Source organism: Coturnix japonica, chromosome 1 (genome assembly GCF_054131305.1).
Source record: "Coturnix japonica strain WE chromosome 1, WE-NBRP24, whole genome shotgun sequence".
NCBI classification, from domain to species: Eukaryota; Metazoa; Chordata; class Aves; order Galliformes; family Phasianidae; genus Coturnix; species Coturnix japonica.
The window spans coordinates 55,432,255-55,450,012 of NC_140663.1; the positions used below are offsets into that span (position 1 = coordinate 55,432,255).

Sequence of the window (17,758 nt, forward strand, 5' to 3'; positions counted from 1 at the left end):
TTGCCCAAACATGGATGCAGTGAGTAGGGGGACACCTCACCAAGCAGCCACCGAAGACCCCCACACAGGCACAGAGGACTCAGTTACGTTTGTGTAGCCTTACAGTGGTATAGTCCTATGAATGTGTAGTAGGTATGTGTTACAGAAAGGAACCAGTTGAGACTCGAACTTGTTGGTACTCTAGTGTTGATTTTATTAACAAACTCAGTGCAACAAACATACAGAGCTTGGGTCACTCCTAGTGAATGACATTCAAGCTTTACAAAGGTCCTGTATTTATATGATCAGGAAAACATTACATCACTTATGTTATCCATTCTCGAGACTAATTAACATATCTTCAGTTCTTCTATTCCCAAACGCTGTGTTTCATCTTAGGTCCTTAGCTTGTGCCAGACTTCATGCTTCACGTGTTATTCCTCTTTTGAACTTATCCTTTCATCCGAGCTATCCGAGCTAGACCGGTCCGTTCCATCTGTCTCATGGTTAAACTATACATTTTATCAACTTATTAACTACTAAGTAACAATGTCAGCACTATTATTGTCTAACTCTGCTGTTTATAATCTCACAATAGACTAACCCCCCTACATGGGTCATGGTCCAGGGCTATACAGGGGATACATGAGCAGCATATTGGTTGAGAACTTCACAATTTTCCCTATCAGTATGTGTGACTGAAGTATTAAATACGCATATATTAAAAATAATTGAATATAAATAGCAGATGAGAAGACTCACTGTGTTTAATTTTGTGGAGATTACTCACCTTATGCCCTGCACAGAAATAAAGCGATGGCCTTCTCTAAATCACTTATTCCTAGCCAAGGAATAAACCATCTGTCAAAAGAATGAATTTTTGCACTTGGCCTTCTTGAACTTCATGAGGTTGGCATGGACTCAGCTCTCTAGCCTATCCAGGTCCCTCTTGTGATGCATTCCTTCCCTCTAGCACGTCAACTGCACCACTCAGTTTGGTGTCATCTGCAAAATGCTGAGGGTGCACTCAATCCCACTGCCCATGTCCCCCACAGAGATGTTAAATAACACTAATCCTAGCACCAATCCCTGAGGAATGTCACTCATCACCAATCTCCACTTAGACCAGTGAACCACTGACTGCAATTCTCAATGTTACCATCCAACCAATTCCTTATCCAGAAAGCAAACCATCCATCAAATCAATTTTTCTCTACCCTCTTGTTGGAGCAGTACTGCTTGGTATTGCACCATTCTGCTTGGGGATAACCAGTGGTATCCTTTCTGCTCTAGCAATGCTAGAGCATCTGGTTTCAACCCCCCTGTTATGTGCAGGTTCACCAACCACTAGACCAGGCTGCCCAGAGTGACATCAAGCCTAGCTATGAATGCCTCCAAGGATGGAACATCCACAACCTCTCTGGGCAATGTGTTCGAGTTTATAGCGGGCAAAATTTGGGTATTATATTCAGACTGACATTCTCACAACAGTCTATATTTCAGAAAGCTGTTAATTACTGTTACCAGTCCAACACAAGCCTCCAATTTTTCCTCATTTCTGTACCTGACTGCTCCATGAACAAAGTAGTAAAAAGCACTTGTCCTGTCATGGAAGGAGACTAAAGCACAGTGCACTTCTCACACAAGAGGAAGGTAGAAATATATTTATATAAATAGAGATACAGTCATTTGAATGATGACGGTGAATTAACAAGATTCAAAATGGCTAGATGATGTTTAACTATTTGCTACATGAAGGCTGGGGAAGGTGTATAATGAGTAAGATCAAATCTTAGAGAAGCTAGTGTAGCCTAAAAACAAGAAATCACTTACTTGGGACCTGTTGGAAAAGCATCAGCATATCTTGGTTGAATATCCATGCAGACATTAGGTGACTTTGAGAGTTGTCCCTCCTTCAATGGAGATTCTGGTGTGCATCCAGCTGCTTGCAAGAACTCTCCTCATGGTTCTTTTGACTGCTTGCTATTTATGCGGTAAGATGCTTCACTCAGTCATACAACTTAGTACTGGATCCATTGAACTAGATGCCTGTTATCAGGTCACTGAAAACTCTGTCTGAATGGTGGTTGTTAACAGTCTCTGGTGAAACTTTCTTATCAGTCCCAAGGACAAGGTCTTTTGCACTTCATTTTGTGCCCTAAGCCCTGGACATAACCAGGCTGGGTGGGGGCAAACAATGTGCTTTTTCATGGCCCCAAGCTAAGGATCAAAATCTGCCCACTTCCTTGCTCTTTCTCACCGTCTTTCATAGAAGGCAGACAATGGAAAGAGTATTTGTTTTTGTACCAAGTAGATAACATTGATATACTGAACTCCTTGTACCAAGCAGAGAAGGTAAGTTCCACTTTGAATCAGCTAGTCTTGTATAAGCAAGTATAGTGCAGTCATGGCAAGAAGCTAACTGAGGGTGCATGAAAGCCAGGTTCAACCAGCAGGCACTCTGAGGAAAACCGCTACCACAAAAAGGCTGAGTAAATGCAAGGAGGCAGAATCCAATGTTCACAATTTTGCAGGAGGTATTGAATACTTACGTACTGCCTGGAAAAACCTTCAGTCCATCAGGAAACTCTGTAAGACTCAAGCTGGAGTGTTAGAAAGCAAGCATTCTTCAGTCAGCACTGGATGCACAGAGGTTATACTCCTATCACATGTAGCTTACACAAAGGATCTTCAGCTTACATACATGACTTGTGTTACACATGCGGAAGTTTCCCAGAGGTATGTTTCATGTGCAGTGACTGATTGCAAGCAGGGTCTCCTGTTTCCCTGGTACAGAAACTCAGCCAGTCTTCCTTCCCTGGTTTAGAAGCACAACTCTTTGTTATCTACATGATAGGGCAGGACGGGGGTATCCATCAGACTGAAGATCTTTTGTGCGAGGTATGTGCTTTAGGTGAAAGGAACCCCAGTGCAATCTGTGCTGTAATAAAGAATACCCGCTTCTTAATACCACATTGGTCTTAAAGAGTTTCATTCAGACTGAAGTTTGTCTGAATGACGAACTTGTGTTTCTACATGCCCACACACATGAATAAAGCATGAATACCTGGCAAAGAACAACTTTCCCTTCATAAATGATGCCAACTACTTGTATTTCACATGTTTGACGATGGTTTCCAGAAGAATTTCCACTATTGTCTTCCAAGGGACAGATGGAGGCTGACCAGCCTGTAGTTTTCTTGAATCATAACTTTTGATCTTCTTGAAAGCAGGGATGACATATGCTTTTCCCAGTTCACAGGAACTTTTAACCAAACACCAGAGACTTTTAAAGGTAATCAAGAATGGCCTTATAATGACACCAGTCAGTTCTTTCATGGCTGTATTCCATCAGCTCAACATCTGATTAGACTAGACAAACTCAGGGTCTTTTCCAGCCTTAATGATCAGGCCACATGAACTTGTGCCCAGTATAGCTATTCCCTAACCTTGACCTGCTCCATAAACAGTAAGTCTTCCTTGCTCCAGCCATTCCCTTGGTCTCAGGGACCTGGGATTCCTGAATACAACAAAGGTGAAGAAGGTACTGAGGATATCAGAGTCTTCTGCATCTGTCTTGGAGTGAGGGGTGCTGGTTCTTTTGAGTATCAAGGAAGAAGGCACAGGGAACCTGAAAGAGAAAACCTGGTAGGAGTCTTACTTAACCCTTCTGATGCTGATAACCATAGAGAGATTTGCATTGGATGGCTCCCAGTAGTAGAACTACAGCACACTATGCAGAATTGCAGTTTGTGATGAGGTTCAATGGCCTCACTGCTTTTCACATCTTAACAGTAACCTTCTGGATAAAGAAAGCTGTGAATCTTTTACTAACACAATGATGAATGAGGGTACAGTGAAGTTTGTCACGAGTGTTATGCCTTCACACATCCCCCATTGCTTGGGAACAAGCTCTTAAAAATGCATGGGTTGTATTATTAATTACAGCATGTGCTGCTGTCACAGTATGCACTCAGGTTATTTAGCAGCTATTCATGCTAACAGATACATGATTTCTGCCAAAACCTACAGTTAAATTCTGCCTGGATTTTCCTTGAAACCACTCTTTTCACTGTCTTTTGTGATGACCTACAGTATTTTTTTCTACTGGGTTCTCAGCCCCATTCATGAGTCTACAGGCTCTACAGAAGCCATCTGGATTGCTTGTGCCCTCTAGGGAACATTGGGGTAACTGAAGTCGTACACTGAGACTAGGGCCTGTAAACACAATACTTCTACTTGACTGAAAACTTTATCTAGAACTGTATCTTGATGATGTAGGCTATAGCAGACACGTACACTGTTACCCATGTTTGTTGTACAGTGTCTCCCAAGGTGTCCTGTATGACATGTTGAAGTGCTCTGGAGAAGAATATTTGTTTCTACAGCAGCTGGCCCTGACATACTGGGGTCTTCAGTGCTGTCCTTCTTCTGTTACTCTCATCTCATAGTCTGTGAATGGACATTTTATCCTCCTTGAATCTCTGCGAACTGTCATCTTTTTTAATCTACTTTTTCTACAGAATCTGTGATACTGTTGTTCCTTTTGTCTTCCTTACCACACAGCTAAATGATCTGCTGTATTGTTGACTATGTAGTCGGCCAGAAGTTAAATCTATTCTGATAAATGACCAAATCATTTATGCTAAATCGGTGACTCAGTCACTGTATCAAATCAAAACATCTCTATATATTTGTGCAGAGCTGACAACATTCTTTCATTCTTTTCTGAAGGACTTTTTTAGACAAAACCGAGGAGATCAGAATTGGAGCTGTAAGAGAACATTCCGATCCACAGTGAAGCTAGATAATGGTCCCAAAGCATTGTAATCCAGTTCTGCATCCTCACTGCAGCAGAAATTCAAGAGCAGGATGCTGGGTTCCACACAAGCATTTGTGGCTTGTTTCTTTAATGACTGTGAGGTAATACTTGCTAATGAGGCATTAAGGAATGCCAGAGAGACTCATTCTGCCCAGCTGGTTCCAAAACAATGGTACCCACATATAGCTAATTTTGTTGCAGCCCTGCAAACAATGTAAAAGATGTTCTGCTTCAATAAGTTTATATACAATTACCTGCCATCAAAAGTTATGTGACTTTCATACAGTGGCTGGCTGATTTTCCAAAGGGCAGTTCCTTTTTTATTTCAACATCCTTCAAGATACACTTTGCTGATAACGTAAACAGTGCTTTCTAGATGTGTCAACTATTGCACACACTCCTTATACATAGCATACATTCTTGCTCTAGGGTCAGTGAAAATGTCACGCATGCATTCCTGTCAATACAAGTTTTATCTATGAAACAGTTGTTTATTGAGAGAATATATATATGTATGTATATATGTATAGCCTTTTGCACTATGCTTGATTCTACTTTAATTCTAATTAAGATACTGTTATTGCTGCATTGATCTAAAGAGTGTATTTAAGTTTATTTGATCCTTCCAGGTTTTAACCCCAGATGGGCCAACGTTGACCAAGGTGATCGTGAATCTCACTTCAGTTGCCCTTCAGAGCTCTGTTTAGTACTTAAGGAGCCCAGAGGTCACTGAACTGTAAACAACAAGAGGTTGACAGATGACTTTAAACAACAATAAAACAATTTCATAGTTTCTCTTGTGTTTTGTTTGACAAGAGTCTGTTTTCACTTATCAACACAGCGTCATGACTTGGTTCTCTTGCTATAGGAGATGATGGAATTCTCTCAGTAAGGATTTAATTTTCAATAATTTTGAAGCACATGCTGTGTTGAAGATAGCAGAAGATGCTTCCAAATAATGTCATCTTCAAGAACAATTCTAGCAGAGTCACGTATGCCTTTGTAAGCAACTGAGAGTTCCTCTTGTTTTTTACCTTTCTCAGGACATATAGTGCTGTATAAAGCTACTACATTATCACTCTTGTCTACTTCGCAAATTTCCAAAGACCTAAGGAGCAGCAGAAGAGAGGGGAGACTCTGCCCTAGGCATAAAAAAAAGCCTGTGTGTGTTTAGAATTGCTTAAAGGTGTCAGCTGAGCAGTATCTCTCAGGGTTGTGGTTTCAGCACGCTAAGTAAAATTTTGACAGCCTCCTGCAATTTACCGTATCTGCCCTCATCCGCACAGCGCTGTTTTACAAGAGGGAAAAGTCTACCACATAGATCATGTGCTTACTTTGTGCCTGTATCTATGAGCAGCAGTCTGTTAAGCAAGAGAGGTGTGATAAGAGGTGAGACACATCTACCCAGCACATCTGCAGTGCTTTAGAGTCACAGACACCAAGATAGACCAGTACTGACATCTCTGTGTGGGAGAGTCTGGTTTTCAGGCATAGTTATGATGTCACACATACAGCATACCTTGAATACCTCATTGCAAAGGATGACATTTTTCCTGTCTCAGAAGAAGATAAACAGATTAACGCATCTGGCTAAACGGCCTTGAAGGAATGTAGTTGCTTTTACACATCTTGAAGTAAGTATCAGCTGATGATTTCTTTATAACTGGCAGGCGTTTGTTACACTGCAGATTACATCTTATTCATCTACTATATTCTACCTGAGACCTGCAGAATAACTTGCTTTGTTTTTATTATTCAACAGATTTCATGACCACTTACTATGGATGCATTGCAGTAACTTTCTTACAATGTCCTTTAAGCCATGGCATGTACTAAGGGATTTCTACTTTCCCATGTAAGTTAAGATTTGTCTTTCATGAACCCTTACAAAACCAGCCTGAGTTCATCAGAGAGATGCAGCTTAATTGTGCATCATTTCATTTTGAAAATAAAACTGATAATACTTTCCATGCATACTTCATGACAATTTGTAATGTAAAATGCCAGCAGGTCACTCCACACCTAATTACTTCCAAGGAATCTACAGTCGCTATAATCAACACCTAAAATCTTCTTAGCTCTACCGACTCTTCTGTCCAGCATTTTAGTCCTGATTACACTGCATCTGCACTACCGATCTGTGTTTTGAGGAAGGTGTGCTGATTGAGACACACTTCCTCTCAAGATGTGACAGCTGCGCACAGCCATCCAGGATGTGGCTTGTCTTTTACATCACTGTCACCACTGCTGAGATGCACCACCCTCTGCCTCACTGTGCTCACACCCACTGTTAGGTCTCCATAAACACTCAGCAAGCATTGATGAATATCAGTGTGTGCTGATTTTTCTGCATGGAGGAATCCAGTGGTGCACCTTTGTTTCATATACACTTCCATATTAGACGCCATTTTGTCAGACTACCCCTCTACTGCCATCTGTCACACAGCAACAAAATCCAACACAACACTGGCAAATGGTTCAGCCTCCAATATCATACCACCAGTGTCTGCCTCTGACACTGGGGGCCAATGTAATAAAATAGGAGGCACTGCTTTTGGAGCAGCCCTCAAAGAAGTTTGTATCTTTGACTGAATGTAGAGTTTTGTAAGACGTATTAAGAATTCTATTAATGAACTAGGAATAGTAATGTTTGCAGGTGAAAATAGCAGGAGAAACGATAGAGGAAGGGCTGAAAGGATGCTTTGTGTTGATCTCCAACCAAGGAGATGACTAGCAGCAACAGCAAGTTACTGCTGATAGTTATCAGGCCAGAAGACCTGCACTCCAATGTGGCTGCAGCAGAGCAGACTTACTGGCAGATCTGCAGTGTGAGGACACTTGTAAGCATTAAAGGACGTGGCCAACCTTATCAAGGACCTTCCAACCAACAACAGCAGAGGCTATTGAGCTCTGTTTAAGCCAAGTCCTGGGCGTTTGCTTTCTGTCTGAGCTGTGTTGGTAGAGTGCTGGTCTTTGTCTCAGCTACAGCTGTGAATGTCTACAGAGACATCTCTATCTTGCCTTCTGTATACGCACTAGCTTAGTCTTGAATCTGCAGCACTGCTACAGCACTGTCTTATTCTCTGGATTCTTGGGTGGGCTTGAATGCCATCTCCAGGCCTGATCTGATTACATTGCTCAGGTACTGCTGGCCTGTTCCTTACTTGGCTCCTAAGCCCTTTTCCACTGGGGAGTAGCCTTGTTTTTGCACCACATGACATGGTCTGGCAGCAGAGCATTGTAATGAGATTTCAGCATATATGTGCTTTTTCTTCCTTTTAAATCAGCAGTGAGACAGACTATAACCCTAAAGAGATCCCAAATAGGAAAACATAGGTGATAGGTAACAAATCTGAAGACATAAGGATGCTGCAGTAAGTAAGCTTCATGCTGGTATTAATGCTGACTCCTACTGGTCCTGTCCAAACAAAAAAGCCCAAGTAAAACTCCTGGCACAGCCAACCAAAGGATGCAGAGAACTCAGTAATTTCTTTTGCATCCTCTGTGCTGCACTCAGGTGATTCTGGTCAGTTCGCTCTGATACACACATCTTTGGTGCCTGAAATTTAAGAGAATGAGTGTGAGTGAAACAACCTGTTTCACTTTCACAACAGTCACAGTAATTTTAGTTATTTCCTGTACTAATACCTTGCATTAGTTAGATTATGTATTTGAAAAATAGCTAAATCATCTCAGTTCCTGGGTGCTTCAATGAGTTAAGAGCAAGGAAGTGATGTGTGTCGTAATTAATCAAGCAATTAATTCTTGAACATCTGCTGCTGAATGTGCTCTGTTAGATTGGCTTGCCCCGGTTTGCCCTACTGATAGTTAAGCTGTATGACATGTGCCTTGTCTCAAACACTGGAATGTTTCTTTACCCAGCAGTACTGAACTGTTCCTGCTGACTGGCTCATTAACTTGTATGAATAATGTTCTTTCACTGTGATAACAACCATAGTGTTTTTCTATGGCCACAGCATCTCACGCTGTGGACCCTGTTGTTGCTTGATACTGGACTTGATGCACATCAGTGAGAAATCAGACCTGGTGTCCTGCTTTCATTCTTTCAAAGGGTGGCTGCAGGGTATTGATGGTAGGTCCACATTGCAGGTAACAGCCGGGTAATGGTGATATAGCCTCAATGGTCTCCATTTTGGAGCTGGAACTGAGGTGATGTTTGTGTAGGGGGTAGCAAGCATTGCTGGGCTACAATGGGTAGTTACTTATTGAAGATGGAGGAAGCCCTTAAGAAGATGAAAGATGTTGACAAGAGGCTTCTAGAGGACAAAAGACTTACTAGTTATCTTGGCACAAGACTGGCTTAGTGAGGATCAGATATTCCTAATCACAGGATTCTAGGGGGGACATTGTAGGAGATTAGTTAAAATTCTGAAAGAGAATGGGAACAGGGTTGGATAGTACAGCATTCACAACACAAGCAGATCAGAAGGCTGTGTAGTCCTGAGACTATGGGCCTCCTCCCCTGGATAACACCAGGCCAAAGGTTGGGCAAAAATCCAACCATCAGCTAGAATAGAAGAAAAGAAGATGTAGCCATCAGGTAACTTTTGAAGAATCTACTGACAACAGAGAATGAACAGAGCATCAAAAAGTACCACAAAACAAACCAAGGAAGTAAAACTGATATGCTTATGGCTTTTGACTCATGAAGAGAATCTTCAAGGGAACAGAAAGAGCAGGGGGGAGCAGAGGATGAGGTCACCTGTTATGAGATAACAGCTATGAGTTAACAAGATATATATGTGTAGAAAACCTAATATTGTGATTCTACCTGTGTGGTAGTAGCCCAGTGTATGTACCAATGATTATTTGCATAAAGGAAGAACTTGAGTTGCCTGTTCGACTCTCTGACAGTCTTCAATACTCCCACATAAAAATGTTCTGCTTCCTTTGAACGCCTGCATTGAAATTGTTCACAGAGCAGCTAGAAACATTCAGTTCTTTTCTCTAGGAATAAGTAACATGATCCCCAATTTCCATAAGCAGCCATCAGCTGGTAGTTTCGTATCTAGCTATGTGAATCAGCACATGCAGGACGCAGCAAAGCACAGAACCACTGGTGAAATGCGAAAGGTAGATTCATGTTGGTTACCTCTCCAGCTGGGGGATCCCTAAAGCAGAACCCCAGAAGAGGGACACAAGTGGAGAAGCAGGCACTGCTGAGTTTGGTCCATGTAGAGGGATCTCTGCCCCTGCTGTTTACTTCTGTTTTTCCATGGGTTTGCTCAGGCGTAGTTTACTACCATGCTTTAATCTTCACTGTGCTTTGATCTTCCCCATATCAAGGCAGGGAGCTCAAGCATGCCCAACAGGGTGCCTCAAAGTCTATTGCATGCCTGTGTTATCTATACACAGATGTTCTACATCAATGGTATTTTCCTACCTGACCACTCTCCAGGCTCTAAGTCACCCCAGCTGCAGGACACTTGAGCAGGCTCACCAAGTATGTGCTCTGAACTACTCTAGCAAAAGACAGTATATTCTGAAATGACACAGTGTGACAGCTGTCATCTCAGGAGTGGTCTGCATTGCAGATTTGTAGATTTTACTTCAACATTTGCACTGGGAGTAGATGTGTAGAACCACTCTGTAGTGGAAATGCCCAGTCATGGATTGAACCAGTGACTGAGCACCTGGTGGGAAGGCAGGACCAACCCAGGGGAGCTCAGGTGCATGCAGTGCATCTGAGTGACCAGAAGAGGTGGAGCCAGGATACACCTGGGGTAGTGAAGACTTATTAAGAGCATTGCAGAGCAACAAGGAAGAGAGTGTTTAAGAAAAATCTGAGGACCTGATATTGATCAACTGAAATCTTTGCAACGAATGTTTTCTTTATTCTGCTCTTTGTTTTTAATTTGGAGGCTGTCTAAGATAACAAACTTGGAAGTCATTGCAAAAGAACCTTCTGTTCTCTAACTAAAAGTAGCATGAATGAAACTTTTAAGACGTTCACAAGGGATTGCAGAGCTATCACCGGTAAGTTTTTTGCTGGCTAACCAAGTCAGCAATACAAGATGTGCGTGTGAAAAAGAAACAGGCCCTTAAGCTTTGCTGCCTCTTCAAGGAGAGCATCCATCAGGAGCTTCTGTGCTTGTCTCTTATCTCTGATTCATCACAAGAACGTTTCTTCAGCTTAGGCTAAGGTTAACCTTCTGAGATTTCCAGCCTGGCTTGTCCTTGTTGTCCCCTTTGAAATCCCATTAGCCTGTGTGTGTGTAATATAATAGTGATAAATTGCACAGATATCAATCATACTGTTGATTTCTGCTGCTTAGCTGGCTCCATGTTAGTTATATAGAGTTGCACAATAACGAAACTGCTGCAAGAAGAATCTATTTCAATTGACTTCCTCTTTGGAGGAATGAGGATGGGGATGTGAACAAATGAAGAGATTAACTGAACGTAGCTTGCCAAAAACAAACCACAAAAGAACAAAGTGAGAAATGCTACTTCTCCTTTCGAGCATATTCTGCCAAGGTCACTTGAAAAATCTGATCTTATGACTTGGTACCCCCAGCAGACTTCCTGACACTGCTTTGTCTACCACCTAGTTTTATCCTGCGCAAAGCCACACTACGTACTACGCTACTTTTGCCTAAAAATAATGGAAAACACATTTTTCTTCCTATTCTTCAGTTATTGGTTTATGTAATTTGTATTTAGATGTTCTCCTGCTTACTATGTGGCAATGGGATAATCTTCCAGTTGGAAAGCAAGCCTAATTTGCCATCTAGATCTTACTTCAGTGGAATTAAGCAGCATTTGTTATGAGTACAATGAGAATAGTGGGCAAAGTTGAAGCAGTTTTATTCGCTCACCAAAATACAACTATTTTCCTTTCCTGAATGTAGTTTTGCAAGATGAATATTTAAATTTATCCCTTTCTTTCAAGTCTGTTAATTGCTTTCTAGGAGTTTTTAAGTACAGTAACCACTGTCAAAAGAAGGGGACTAATTTTTCTGCTGTGTTCCATAGTCTGTGTCACCCTGAATCAAACAACTGATGCCTGAGAATGCAGAGAACTGAGTTTTATTGATTATCTGAACTTCATCATAAGAGCACACTGATGTGAGTTAGCACTGGGAGTCCATGTCCTAATGTACTGTGTTCACTGGATTCCTAGCCTCTCTGGCTCAGAAGGGCTTCATTTTGTCCACTGCTCTGTGCTACAAGAAAAGGTTGCGCAATGAACATCCTGCTTTACTATTTTTAACTGTAGCTTGAGGCAGCTATTAATAAAATTACACAGCTTAACAAAAAAATTATCTTCTTCACCAATCCACTTGTGGCATACATGGGGTTTATATGCATGAGCAGGAAACGTAATCGGTGCAAAACCATTTGCTATCTTTGTACTGGTGGGTCTTTCTCTTAGTGTAGAATTGCAGGAATTGGTTAGCCTTGGTTATCTATTGAATTTTGCTTACAAGTAAACTGCTGTAACTGACAAATCATAGCACCAGGAAACAGCGCTACTAACAGGTGCTGCCTGCTACACAAGGGCAGATCTGGTGGCCTTCTGTGATGGAGTGATAATTTCAGTGGACAAAGGGAGGGCAACTGATGTCAACTACCTGGACTTATGCAAGGCCTTTGATACAGTCCTGCACCACTCCCTTATCTCTAGATTGGAGAGGTATGAAGGCTGGAGTACTTAGTGAATCATGAATTGTTTGGAAGGTCTCAGCCAGAGGGTGGTTGTCAACAGCTCCAACAAGTGTCCAGATGTCAACAATGTCGAGGTGGAAGCTGATGACGAGTAGTATACCCCAGGGATCTGTCCTGGGACAAGTTTCCAGAATCTTTGGTTGTTTTTGTGGGAATTTTTCAGAATTGCATTGATGTGATGAAATAATTTTGGGATCCAATGTTAGTTTCTTGAGTTATAGAACTTCCAGTGTTCCAGATAATTTAGGATACAAACATAAAAAGAACCATTAGAGATGGCAACACTGTTCACAGGAATGGAATGAAGACGTGATGGCACCAAGATGGAATTGATACCGAGTATGGGAGAGAATATATGTATTAAATAAGATATTTGAAACTTTCAAAGGGAGGAAATGTGTGTAATAGAGACAGTCAAAATGTTTATAACGAGCTTCCCTTTGGTAGGAAGGGGGTACTGTCTGTGTTTAATCATCATGAATGTAGAATCCTTTGATAGAGTACTGCTGATACTAAAACATGGACACACTGACAATCTGTATTATCTGATTAATCAAGGACAATTGTTGTCCTCACAAAGGTTAGAGGGAAGTTGACAAGAAGAAAACAGTGCAGCTTGTCCTTAGGTGACATGAGGTCATACAAAGATTAAAAAATGGTACTGCACTTAAAGCAAACACCACAGGTCATATAAGACCCCAAGCAACTCCTTGCAAGTAGCCAGAAGTGGATGGAATATCATGCTTGTTTGCCCTTATGGATATATAGGTGGTAGGTGTTTATTCTGCATTAGGTAGGCAGAGTACATATGTTATATACGCTCTGTAAACATGGTGAAGAAACTTGCAGCGGTGTGATAGACTTGTGGAAGATTTCACTAGCACCCAGGCCTGGTCAGAAAGCTGTGTGGGAAATGTGTGTGGGAGTGAGCGTGTGGGAAATGGCTCATTACACACTGGGTAAAGAATTTATGGACAACGGAAGCAGTGCTTGGTGTAGCTTTAAATTTAATCTTCCTTTGTCAGAGTAACTCCATCAGTTTATGTTGCCGTCATTCTGATTTTTGTATTGGCAGAAGTCATTGTAGCTTATGTGATACATAAATGTCTGTCTTTGTAGCCCAGTACTCCTCTTTTCCTTAACCTGGAAGTGCCTAAGACTATATTTTGAAGCATAACACCTCCATCTCAGGGGGAAGGAAAGGCTGCACTCTCCACGTGCTGTATCTGTCCAAGCTTCTGGCTGCCCTCCCAGTTTCTGCACACATGAATAGGCTTTGGGCACACTGTGGGTGTAGGTGCGCTGTTGACTGAGGTGCTGTCTCCAAAATTGTCTAGCCGGGGGGGATCCCAACCAAAAACATTGCAGTCCAGTTGGATGTGTGCACAGGCATAATGCAATGGCATTTTAATATTTGACAGAAGGACAATGTAGCATTTTCTTATCAAGGTACTGAGATAAGAATGCTCATTGCATTGAAAAATATGAAAAGTTCCCATTACCTTGCTCATGACCTTGTGACTTTCTCCCATGAAGAAGTTTTCACACTCAGAGCATGCCGTTCTTTATTAAACTCTGACAGTTTTCCAGGGACAGCTCTCACAAATGTTGTTCCTGACTTGCAGGACAAGCTCAGTACCTGGAGGAAGGAAAAATCACAGTGGCTTCAGTATGTTCTGGAAACAGTTCTTGTTTCCAGAGGTTAATAAGTAGTTGGAAGAGAAAACTTCTTAGGTTGGAACTCCGAGTTCAATCATGCTTTAGAAGTGAACTATAGTGGTTAATACTATACTCATGAAGGTCACTGTACAGTGGGCCACAGACAGTGAAAAGCAAGTTTTGCTGTTTCAGTTATGTCCAGTAAGATGGTTAAATGAAAAAGACAGTCTATATTGGACTGTTTATGTTGTAAATCTGGTATTTCTATAGAGCTATTAACTGAGTAACCAATAGTCACGTGAACTTAATCTTTTTCTTATTATATAATTCTTGCTATATATTATGTGTAAATGGAAATTATGAGTTTGCCCTGTACCAAGTGAAAACTGCCTAGGAAACAGAGACTGCAGATCTCTCTCTCTTGTTCCCTCCAATGCCTGACACAGGCGCCAAGATCCCTCCTGCAATTTCTACAGTGGTAGGTGACCATACAGCTTGCCTCTCACGGCAGGGTGTGAAGGCTACCAGGCCTATAGGAAACTTTTCATTATGCAGTGAGGTCTTGAATGTTATAGAGGATTCAGTAGGAAATTATTCAAGATTGTGAATCTCCAGGGCAGATCTCTGGTGGTACTGTGGGGGAAAGACTTTATGGTCCACCCTACCATCTTACTGGGGAGGCACCTGTGCACTTGTTCAATTAGTTGTACCATTCGCCCTGGCATTTGAAAAAGGAATGTCCAAAAATTCTGGAAGAACAAAAAGGAGCTTAGGGGTATCATTTGATGATAGATATAGATTCAATCGGGGTACCTAGAGTTATCCCTGATTAATTTAAGGCAAGAAATCAAATTGCTGCCGGGTTCAAGTTGCTGTTTTGGTGGGTGACGATCAACGAGAATGTAGACTGGATTAACTACATCTATTATAATCAACAGCAATTTATAAATTATACAAAAAGTGCAATTAAGGGAGTTGAAGAACAGCTAGATGCCACAAGTAGGATGGCCTGGGAGAATAGGATTGCTCTAGATACAATGCTAGCTGAAAAGGGGTATGTGTGTGTGTAATGTTGGGAACCCACTGTTCCACCTTCATCCCCAGTAACACAGCTCCAGATGTCACAATAACTAAGCACTGCTGGGGCTTACTACCCTTGCCAGTGAATTGGCAGAAAATTCAGGAATAGATACCTCTATCACCAGGTGGCTGGACGCTTGGTTTGGTAAATGGAAAGGGTTGATAATAGCCATATTTACTTCTTTGATTAGAGTAGCAGGAGCCCTGGTGGCCATAGGGTGCTTTATTATCCCCTGTGTGAGGGGACTGGTACAGAGATTAATTGAGACAGCATTATCAAAACAAACACCAGTGGAGACACCACCATACTCAGATAAAATGATATTAGAGGAAATGGGGAATGAAGAAAGTGATGAAGAAGAAGAGGTCTATACAATAATGCCTTAAAGAGAAAGCAAAACTTGCAGAAATCAACAGTGTATAAAGAAGAAAAGGAGGAATTGTGGGAATCAAATGTTTCTGCGTTTAGAACAAGATAAGAATATTTCATTTTAAGTTCTCAGTACATAAGTGAAGCAATTTGTTATTAAAAATTAGGTAAAAGGCATAGGTACAAAGTCTGCAGCTCCTGTCTGTCCAGCTGTCTACTGATTTTTGGTGCTGGACAAACAAGGTCTGAATAATAAAGGATCCAAAGAGGAGAAGTTAAAATAATTAATAATATACCTGTATAAACTAGTATCAATGTATGTTTAGATATATATATATATGTAATGTTTTGTTGTACACATTGTAAAAATATACAAGTTGTGACATACCTAAGGATGTGCCTGAAGAGATACCAGGAAGGACTGGAATCCCTGGGCACCCTCCCCCGGGCTCTTTATTTAACAAAGTGTCCCTTGGACAGAATGGAAGAAGTCTTGAAGGGAATCAACGTATCTATACAATAAGAGTACTGAAACATCTTGGAAACAGGAACAGCGGGATGGCGACTGACTGGCACAAGGCAGCGCATGAATGAACAAGTGTCAGAATGTAATTAACAAATGCAAACCTGGGGGAAAATTGTAATCTGGAATACCCAACCAAAGGGGAAACGGGAGGGGAAACACATAGAATGCAAGGTATAAAAGCTGTAATATCGTGTCCTTAGGTGCGCTTCTGCTAGCGGTGCGCCCACCACTGCAATCGTGAATAAAAACTGCTTTTATCAGAGATACCATCCAGACCAAAATAATTGGGGTATTTCCAAGATTGAGGATACATCTGGATGACTATATTGATGTAATGTAATTGCACATACATAACAATCATATAAGGCAAACACTATTGAAGCTGTACATTTCCATTTGTTTGATTACAGGTATTGGAATAACAATTGAAATGATGGCGTTCATTGTTACTCAAAGTCATAGTGTTGCCTGTAGTTAAAGAACACAAAACAACCTGAGTTGTTTTATGCGGTGCTTTATTGAGGGCCCGGGAGCCTGAGGACTAGTGTCCAAAGTCAGAGCCACCGAACTATAAAGAAATCATAGGGTTTATATACATTTTCTTCAGGATTACCTCATCCTCGTCTGTTATGTTTCCTTGGTTACAGTCAGGTAAGACTACCCCACAAAGACCTGAGGAAATGTGCTGTACATTCTTCTCATCCTTCGATCTGTGACATTACAGGATGTTCCTGTTAGAGGCCTCCTTTCTATTTACTATTCATTATCTCTAAAATGCTTAACCGCTCTACCATCACACCATAATTCTAAACCTAATTTTTAACATACATTGTGCTTTGTTCCTAAGCAAGATTTATTACTTAGATCCGTGTCCGGGTTCATAAGAAACACAACTTGCGTTCCTAAATACGTGAGAAACACAGACTAGGCCTAACTACGAGCCTTAGCATGACTACTGCTACTATTATTTAAAGCACTCTGTAACAATAGGGCACTTGGATCCCAGCGCAACCTTTGCACGGCTTCATTCAGTAACTAGAGAGCAAAAGAATAAAGCTGTAGGGTAATGTGAGGGAATATAAAACAACCATCCGGGAGCCAGAAGAGAAATAGATGAGGAAAGTCAAAGGTTACCCTGAGTTTCAGGTGGAGTAGGACAAGGTGCCAAAGCATGAGATCACAATAGCTGTTGACTCCAGAAGGCTGTATAAGGCCCCTTGCCTAAAGGCAGTTTGCTTTTGCTCATCTTGGGTCATGTAGAGATGATTCATCTTCTCCCGCAGGTCATTCTGGCTAAACTGCTCACAAACTGCACACAAATTTTAGTGGGTGAAAATGTGAGGAAGCAGTCAGCTTATTTACAAAGTTTAATATGTCTTGTAGTGAGTTTTATTTCACTAGCTGCCTCAGTGCTCGGCAGACGATCTGGGGTGGGAGAATAAAGGAAAATCTTTGCACTATTACCTCTTCATTGTAAAATGAAATAGGCTGTATCCCTGTACTGGAAAAGAAAATAATGTAAGGTATAAATAGCACTTACCAATTTAGATTAAAAAATAAAACAAAAACAAGCAAGAAAACAAAAAGACCAACAGTCTTTATACAGTGGTTGGATCTGTTGCAGATGTTTCTA

General features: G+C 41.3%; 1 long non-coding RNA gene across 4 annotated transcripts in view; it reads right to left on the minus strand.

The window, feature by feature from the left end:
- Positions 1 to 177: 177 nt before the first annotated feature.
- The window catches only part of LOC107315656 (uncharacterized), a 29,742-nt gene continuing 12,161 nt past the window's right edge, over positions 178 to 17,758 (minus strand). For 3 of the 4 annotated variants that reach the window (XR_014943760.1, XR_001556005.3, XR_014943759.1), the window contains 2 exons: positions 13,993 to 14,129; positions 178 to 3,610 (listed from right to left, as the gene is read on the minus strand). This is a non-coding gene — a long non-coding RNA (uncharacterized LOC107315656). The remainder of the gene's footprint in view (positions 3,611 to 13,992; positions 14,130 to 17,758) is intronic. The other variant, XR_014943764.1, reaches the window with a different exon arrangement.